At 55.3% G+C, this 7,480-nt stretch overlaps 1 long non-coding RNA gene across 2 annotated transcripts; it reads left to right on the forward strand.

Annotated features, from left to right (window-relative positions):
• Nucleotides 1–2,168: 2,168 nt before the first annotated feature.
• Nucleotides 2,169–5,195, forward strand: LOC117436285 (uncharacterized). 2 transcript variants are annotated; one of them, XR_004549707.1, is made up of 3 exons: nt 2,169–2,187; nt 2,929–3,044; nt 4,809–5,195. It is a non-coding gene; the product is annotated as an uncharacterized lncRNA (long non-coding RNA). The 2 variants fall into 2 exon arrangements; XR_004549708.1 differs by lacking the exon at nt 2,169–2,187 and adding an exon at nt 2,548–2,566.
• Nucleotides 5,196–7,480: the final 2,285 nt, after the last annotated feature.

Genomic DNA, 7,480 nt, shown 5'->3' on the forward strand with positions numbered 1-7,480 from the left:
GGCAGCGACTCACACGGCGCAATGCAGAGCTCTCCTTCGTCTTCATCACTGATGGCATCACAGGAAGCAAGAACCTGGAAGAGGCCATCAACTCCATGAAGAAGCAAGACGTCATGCCCACCGTGGTGGCTCTTGGGAGCGATGTAGACATGGATGTCCTGCTGAAGCTTGGCCTTGGGGACCGGGCAGCCATCTTCCGGGAGAAGGACTATGACAGCCTCTCTCAGCCCAGCTTCTTCGACAGGTTCATTAGGTGGATATGTTGAATGAAGGGATGCACGTCTCACCCTCGGCACTATACACCCCCTGAGATCCCGTTTTATTTCTTCCCCCTGTATGGTTGCTAGCAACAATGAGTTGGCCCAGAAGAGCTGCCGCTGGGTCCTCCTTTCTAGCCAAAATCCAGAGCTCCTTTGTGATTTTCCTGATGAAAAGTTGTGTATCTTACATTTATGGTGCTAATTAAAGCCAAGATCAAAGCAGGACACAGAGCCATACGATGTGCTTCTGTAAAGCTTTACACACACCAAGCCATGACTTGTGTACATACTGTAATCCTAGGAGGGCTTATCAGAGAAGCAAGAAACCCTTCCAGTGTGGCAGGACAAATGGATATCTTTAGTTCTCAAAACCCCTCAGTATCCCTCAGTGTCCTATGAGGAGTTTTGTGGCTGCAACATCCCCTGTTCTTTAGCAAACCTTCTTCCACATTATCCCATCTCTTTACTTCTCTTGGTACTTCTGTCCTGAGAGGAATGAGTGAGTTTATGACACATTCAAATGCTCAGCAACTTGCTTTCCTTTTGCATGGCCCTTGATGGCACGCTCCCCTTTCCCAGGAGCAACAGGATGGTGAGCGGCTTTGCTGCCTTCTACAGTTGTCTGCAGATGCTCTCTTTGGGGTTCTGCCTATGCTAAATGTCACAGAGGGACCATATCCCACTTGCTCCCTTCTTCCATTTCGATCTTCACCAGAACCTGTTCGTGCATTACTGTGCCCAAACTCCTGGCTGAGAGGAGCATTGTGCCCCCCAGCATCTCACCAACCACTGGGAGCTGCCTCCCTGTCATCCCAAGGTGTTCAAAGTAATCAAGTGCCTTCTTCCCACCAGTACCTGCTGAGCAGTGCCCAGATTTGAACTTGAATTTTGCTGTCTGCAAAAATAAACAATCTCTTTTCACCCTACCCTGAAAAAAGCCTCTTTATTCTGTGGTTTGTCTTTGATTTTAAACACTTCTAACAACCAGCACAAGCTTTCTGACAATGCATATCTGGGGATGGATGTTTGCACTTTGGGAGCTGCTTTCTGGAGCACCTGACAGTGCACTCTGTGTACACACTATATGCAGATGGACTTTGATGTCAGTAAGTGAGGATACCCATGTTGGTGGCAGTGTTATGGAGGACACTATGTGTAGCTGATGCCCAGCACCAGCTTTCTGTCCTGGCACCTTAGGCTGAGGGGCAGAGGCTGGACACTGGGACTTAAAGAGCTGGTGTTTGGGTCACCCAAGACCCCCTAGGAGATGGAGCCCGGTCTGGTCCTGCCTGGGGGCAGGGATCGCGTTTCCAGGCTGTCCATGCACAGCCGGCTCCGTGCTGCAGCGGCACCAGCTCCGGGCACACAAAGCCCCGCCGGGAGACGTGAACCTCGGGGCTGCCGTCGGTGCCGGGGATGCGGCTGCCCCTGCTTTGCTGCTCGGGGCGCTCCGTACGGGGGTCATTGCCCAAAAGCGGCCCCGTGGGGCTCTGGCTGACGAGGGGGGCGCGGATGGGTCCCGGTGGAAGGGAGAAGCCGCTGCCGAGAGCCACAGGTGGGGTTAAACGGGAAGAGAGGAGCGGTGCGGTGGGAACCGGGGTGGAGCTGGAGTTGTGGGGGTTTGGCTGCAGCTTTCCCCAAGCTCCGCGTGTTGTGCCCGGGAGGAAGCAGGAGGGAGAGATCAGAGGCTCAGATGGGTACGAGGGTGGCGGCTGCGGATGATGGGGCTGTAGGGACGCCGCGGTCGGGGAAGCAGCAGGCGGGAGATAGGACCCGGGCGGCATCGCCGGGAGGGGCGGGGCCTGGCTAATTAGGGGGCGGGGATATGCTGGTTGTGGGCGGAGTCACGTGGTGACGCACGCGCCATCTCTATAAAAGGCGAGCACCTGGTAAGCCGGGGCGTGGCGCCGGCGGCTCCTCCATTGCGGTGAGTGGGGGGTCCCGTTTGCATCCGGTTCTCCGTGTCCCGGAGCCATCCCCGGCCCCTTCCCGAGAGCTCCCGGCGGCTCCAGCGGGCGCTGCTGCTCCGCAGAGCCGGGACCGACACCGGGGAGGGGCCCCGGGCTCCGGCACACGCGGCCGAGTGCTGGGAGCGGAGCCCGAGGGCTGAGCCTGGGTTGGGGCCGCGCTCGGAGCTGGGCAATGGAGTCCTGAGAGTTGGAGTCTGGAAACCAAGCGGGGCCGGTTCGGGTTCAGAACCAGGGACCGGGGGCTGGGGGCTGGACCCGGGGTCACTAAAACCGGGTTTGGGGCTCGGCAATGGAGACCAAGCCCCACGTGTTGGAGTCTGGAGCCCGGCTCACGGGGTCAGTTGCGGGGCTCAGAGAGAGCTCGAGCTGCCCAAAGCAGGTTCCGAGCTGGGTCGGGCTGGTATCGGTTGGTGGCTGCTGAGCCATTGCATTGTGCATCACTTGTGTTCATTGGTTTTAACCTTCCCTTTTGTCCCCTTTAGCTTTATATTCTGTCCCCTTGTTACTTCCCTTATCATTATTAGTAGTAGGACTTGTGTTATCATGTATTTAATTTATATTATACATTTTCTGTTGTATATTGTTAAGTTCTGGGCCCCTCACTACAAGGGAGACATGAAGGGGACTTGGCTGGTGGGAAGGGCAGGAGCACAGCACATTGCACTCTAAGCATCATCTTGTGCCTTTGAACCCTGCAGGTGCCCAATGGGCTGGAGGCTGTGAGCATGGAGAGCAAGGGCTGCCTGAGCAGCGGACGGTGAAGAGACAGATGGGACATCGTTGGAACGCAGGCCCAAGGAGAGGCCCCGTGCAGGTAAGGACACACTGGGGACACAGTGTAGGGTATTTGCAGGTTGTCCTCTTGGCAGGGATACAGGCAGTAGTTAAGGGGTGCAGGCAGTGGCAGGAGGGGAAGTGTAGGTGTCAGGCTGGGTAGCTGCAGGTGCAATTTGCCTATTGCAGGTTTCAGGTTGGGAAGCATAGGGGTTAGATGGTATAACAAAGGTGTTAGTTTGGGTAGTGCTGGTGTCACTTTGGGTATTACAGGTGTTAGGTTGGATCCTGTAGGGTGGCACTTTGGGAACCAGAGGTGTCAGGCTGGGTAGAGTAGGTGGCACTTGAGGTGGCATTAGGTTGGCTGTCATAGGTGTTAGATTGGGTAGTGTCAGCGTTACTTTGGGTGTCATAGGTATTAGGTTGGGTATCATAGTGTTAGGCTGGGTATTGTGGGTGGCACTTTGTGTATTACAGTTGTCAGGTTGGATCCTGTGGTAGGTGGCACTTTGGGAACCGCAGGTGTTAGGTTGGGCAGCAGAGGTGGTACATTGGGCATTGGAGGTGTCAGGCTGGGTAGAGTAGGTGGCACTTGAGGTGGCATTAGGTTGGCTGTCATAGGTGTTAGATTGGGTAGTGTCAGTGTTACTTTGGGTGTCATAGGTGTTAGGTTGGGTATCATAGTGTTAGGCTGGGTATTGTGGGTGGCACTTTGTGTATTACAGTTGTCAGGTTGGATCCTGTGGTAGGTGGCACTTTGGGAACCGCAGGTGTTAGGTTGGGCAGCAGAGGTAGTACATTGGGCATTGGAGGTGTCAGGCTGGGTAGAGTAGGTGGCACTTGAAGTGGTGTTAGGTTGGATATCATTGGTGTTAGCTTGGCTGCTGTGGGTGGCACTTTGGGAACCAGAGGGGTTAGGTTGGGTGTTGTAGGTGGCACTTGGGGTGCTGTAGCTGTTAGTCTGGGTATCATAAGCAGCACTTTGGGTAGTGTAGGTATCAGGCTTGGTACTATGGGTGGCACTTTGGGAACCAATTGTGTTAATTTGGGTAGCAAAGGTGACACTTCTGACTCAGGGTTAGCACAGCTTTATTAGACTGGTTCTATCTGAGGTGCTTGGAAGTTGGACAACTTGGGTTGCACTTTGTGTACTGTAGGTGTTAGGTTGGGGGGGTGGGAGGCGGGTAGGAAAAGGGGTAGAGGGTGGGGGGGGCGGGGGGGGACGGAGGGGTGGGAGGGGAGGGGGGAGGGGAGGGAGGGAGGGGTGGGGAGGGGGGGGGGTGGGAGGGGAGGGGGGGGATGGGGAGGGAGGGGTGGGTGGGAGGGTGGGGGGGGGGGCGGGTGGGGGGGGCGGGGGGGGGGGGTGGGGCGGGTGGAGGGGGGGAACCAGGGGGGACCCGGACACTCTGTCCTCCAGATAAGACATCTCTATATATACAAGACAGCAGTACAGCAGTCCCCTCCTTCCCCCCCCCCCCCCCCCACCCACCCCCCCCACCCACCCCCCCCCCCACCCTCCTCCCTCCCCCCACCCCCCCAGGAGGAGTTAGGGGGGGAGGGAGGCCCTCCCTCCCCCCCCTAAACTCCCTCCCTCCCTCCCCAGAGGGCTTAGGGGGGGCAGGGAGGGGCTTCCACTAAGCCCCTCCCTGCCCCCCCTAAGCCCCTCCCCCATCCCCTCCCCTAACCCCTTCCGTCCCCCCAACCCCTTCCCTCTGCTCTGGAGGGGAGGGGCTAGGGGGAGGGAGGGGGTTCTTATACCTGTCCAGAGTCCGTCCCAAACGTCGTACCCCTTCTGGAATCGCAGCTCTCTTCAGGGACCATCCCGGGGTGCTCGACCTGTCCCTGCAAGAAGAACACCCATCACCACCAATCTCTTCATGCGTCTGCCACTGGCCACCTTTCCTACCCACCACCAGCCCAACCTGCTTCCTCCCCACACATCTTGGCCTTGTGGCACTCCTAGCCCCACACTGTGGCCATGCTGCATCCTTCTATCTGTCCTGTATCATCTTCTGCTTCTCCACTGGTATGTGGAGCATGGGCAGACTGTGCCTGGTCCCTCCTCCAGGCCTTTGCTTCCCTGGCTTTTCCCAGCTGGCTCCCACATGTACACAGCTGTGCAGATCCTTCCCAAATAACAGCCTTCATCCTGTGGGATGGAATAAACCTCCTTTCCACACACAGACTTCAATGGCTGCCTCCTGCATCTTCTTTGTCCTCCTCCTCCTAAGAACCCCCTCACACCATGAGCACAAAACATCACCTTGCACCTGGCAGTCCACACACCTGGATGATGCCATCTCCCATGTCAGCCTTTAGTGCTGAGCAAGAGTTGTCCAACTTCCAAGCACCTCTGATGGAGCCAGTCTAATAAAGCTGTGCTAACCCTGAGTCAAAAGTGCCACCTTTGCTACCCAAATTAACACAATTGGTTCCCAAAGTGCCACCCATAGTACCAAGCCTGATACCTCACTACCCAAAGTGCCGTTTACTGTACCCAGCCTAACAGCTACAGTACCCCAAGTGCCACCTACAACACCCAACCTAACCCCTCTGGTTCCCAAAGTGCCACCCACAGCAGCCATGCTAACACCAATGATATCCAACCTAACACCATTTCAAGTGCCACCTACTCTACCAGCCTGACACCTCCAATGCCCAATGTACCACCTCTGCTGCCCAACCTAACACCTGCGGTTCCCAAAGTGCCACCTACCACAGGATCCAACCTGACAACTGTAATACACAAAGTGCCACCCACAATACCCAGCCTAACACTATGATACCCAACCTAACACCTATGACACCCAAAGTAACGCTGACACTACCCAATCTAACACCTATGACAGCCAACCTAATGCCACCTCAAGTGCCACCTATGCTACACAACCTAACACCTGCGGTTCCCAAAGTGCCACCTACCACAGGATCCAACCTGACAACTGTAATACACAAAGTGCCACCCACAATACCCAGCCTAACACTATGATACCCAACCTAACACCTATGACACCCAAAGTAACACTGACACTACCCAATCTAACACCTATGACAGCCAACCTAATGCCACCTCAAGTGCCACCTACTCTACCCAGCCTGACACCTCCAATGCCCAATGTACCACCTCTGCTGCCCAACCTAACACCTGCGGTTCCCAAAGTGCCACCTACCACAGGATCCAACCTGACAACTGTAATACACAAAGTGCCACCCACAATACCCAGCCTAACACTATGATACCCAACCTAACACCTATGACACCCAAAGTAACGCTGACACTACCCAATCTAACACCTATGACAGCCAACCTAATGCCACCTCAAGTGCCACCTACTCTACCCAGCCTGACACCTCTGGTTCCCAAAGTGCCACCTACAGGATCCAACCTAACACCTGTAATACCCAAAGTGACACCAGCACTACCCAAACTAACACCTTTGTTATACCATCTAACCCCTATGCTTCCCAACCTGAAACCTGCAATAGGCAAATTGCACCTGCAGCTACCCAGCCTGACACCTACACTTCCCCTCCTGCCACTGCCTGCACCCCTTAACTACTGCCTGTATCCCTGCCAAGAGGACAACCTGCAAATACCCTACACTGTGTCCCCAGTGTGTCCTTACCTGCACGGGGCCTCTCCTTGGGCCTGCGTTCCAACGATGTCCCATCTGTCTCTTCACCGTCACGCTGCTCAGGCAGCCCTTGCCTCCCATGCTCACGTAGCCTCCAGCCCAGCATTGGGCACCCTGCAGGTTCAAAGGCACAAGATGATGTTAGAGTGCAAGGTGCGGGCTCCTGCCATTCCCACCCAGCCAATTCCCCTTCATGTCTCCCCTTGTAGTGAGGGCCCAGAAATCTTAACAATTATACAACAGAAAAATGCTTAATATAAAGTAAAACATGAATAACACAAGCTATTTACAATAATGATAAGGGGAAGTAACGATGGGGACAGATGTAAAGCTAAAGGGGACAAAAGGGAGGTTAAAACCAATAACGACAAGTGACGCACAATGCAATGGGCTAGCAGCCACCAACCGATACCAGCCCGACCCAAGCAGGCGATCGCTGCCTTCCAGGTAAAACTACCCCCAGTTCCTATTACGGGGAAGACGTGCTGTGGGAATGGGATGATCCTTGGCTCCTTTGGGTACTAGGGTGTGTCTGTGGCTCTTGCTCCCTCCCGCCGCTTCCAGTGCCCCCATCCTTCACTCGCACAGCACAACGAGTCTGACAAGTTCCTGGGAATCGGGCTAAGTACCCACACAGGAAGAAGCTAAAACCTCACTGCATGATGTTACCAGCAATGTTCAGTCTCAGACAAAACCAAAGCACAGCGACGAGCCACTAAGGTGAAGCAAAACGAGCTCTATCCCAGTCTAAAACCAGGCCATCACCCACCTGCATTACCAACCGCCTCCCTCCTGGCCTCAGTGGCAGGGCACAGTGGGGACACAGAACGGTCTCTGCAGC

This window comes from Melopsittacus undulatus, chromosome 6, assembly GCF_012275295.1.
Source record: "Melopsittacus undulatus isolate bMelUnd1 chromosome 6, bMelUnd1.mat.Z, whole genome shotgun sequence".
NCBI lineage: Eukaryota > Metazoa > Chordata > Aves > Psittaciformes > Psittaculidae > Melopsittacus > Melopsittacus undulatus.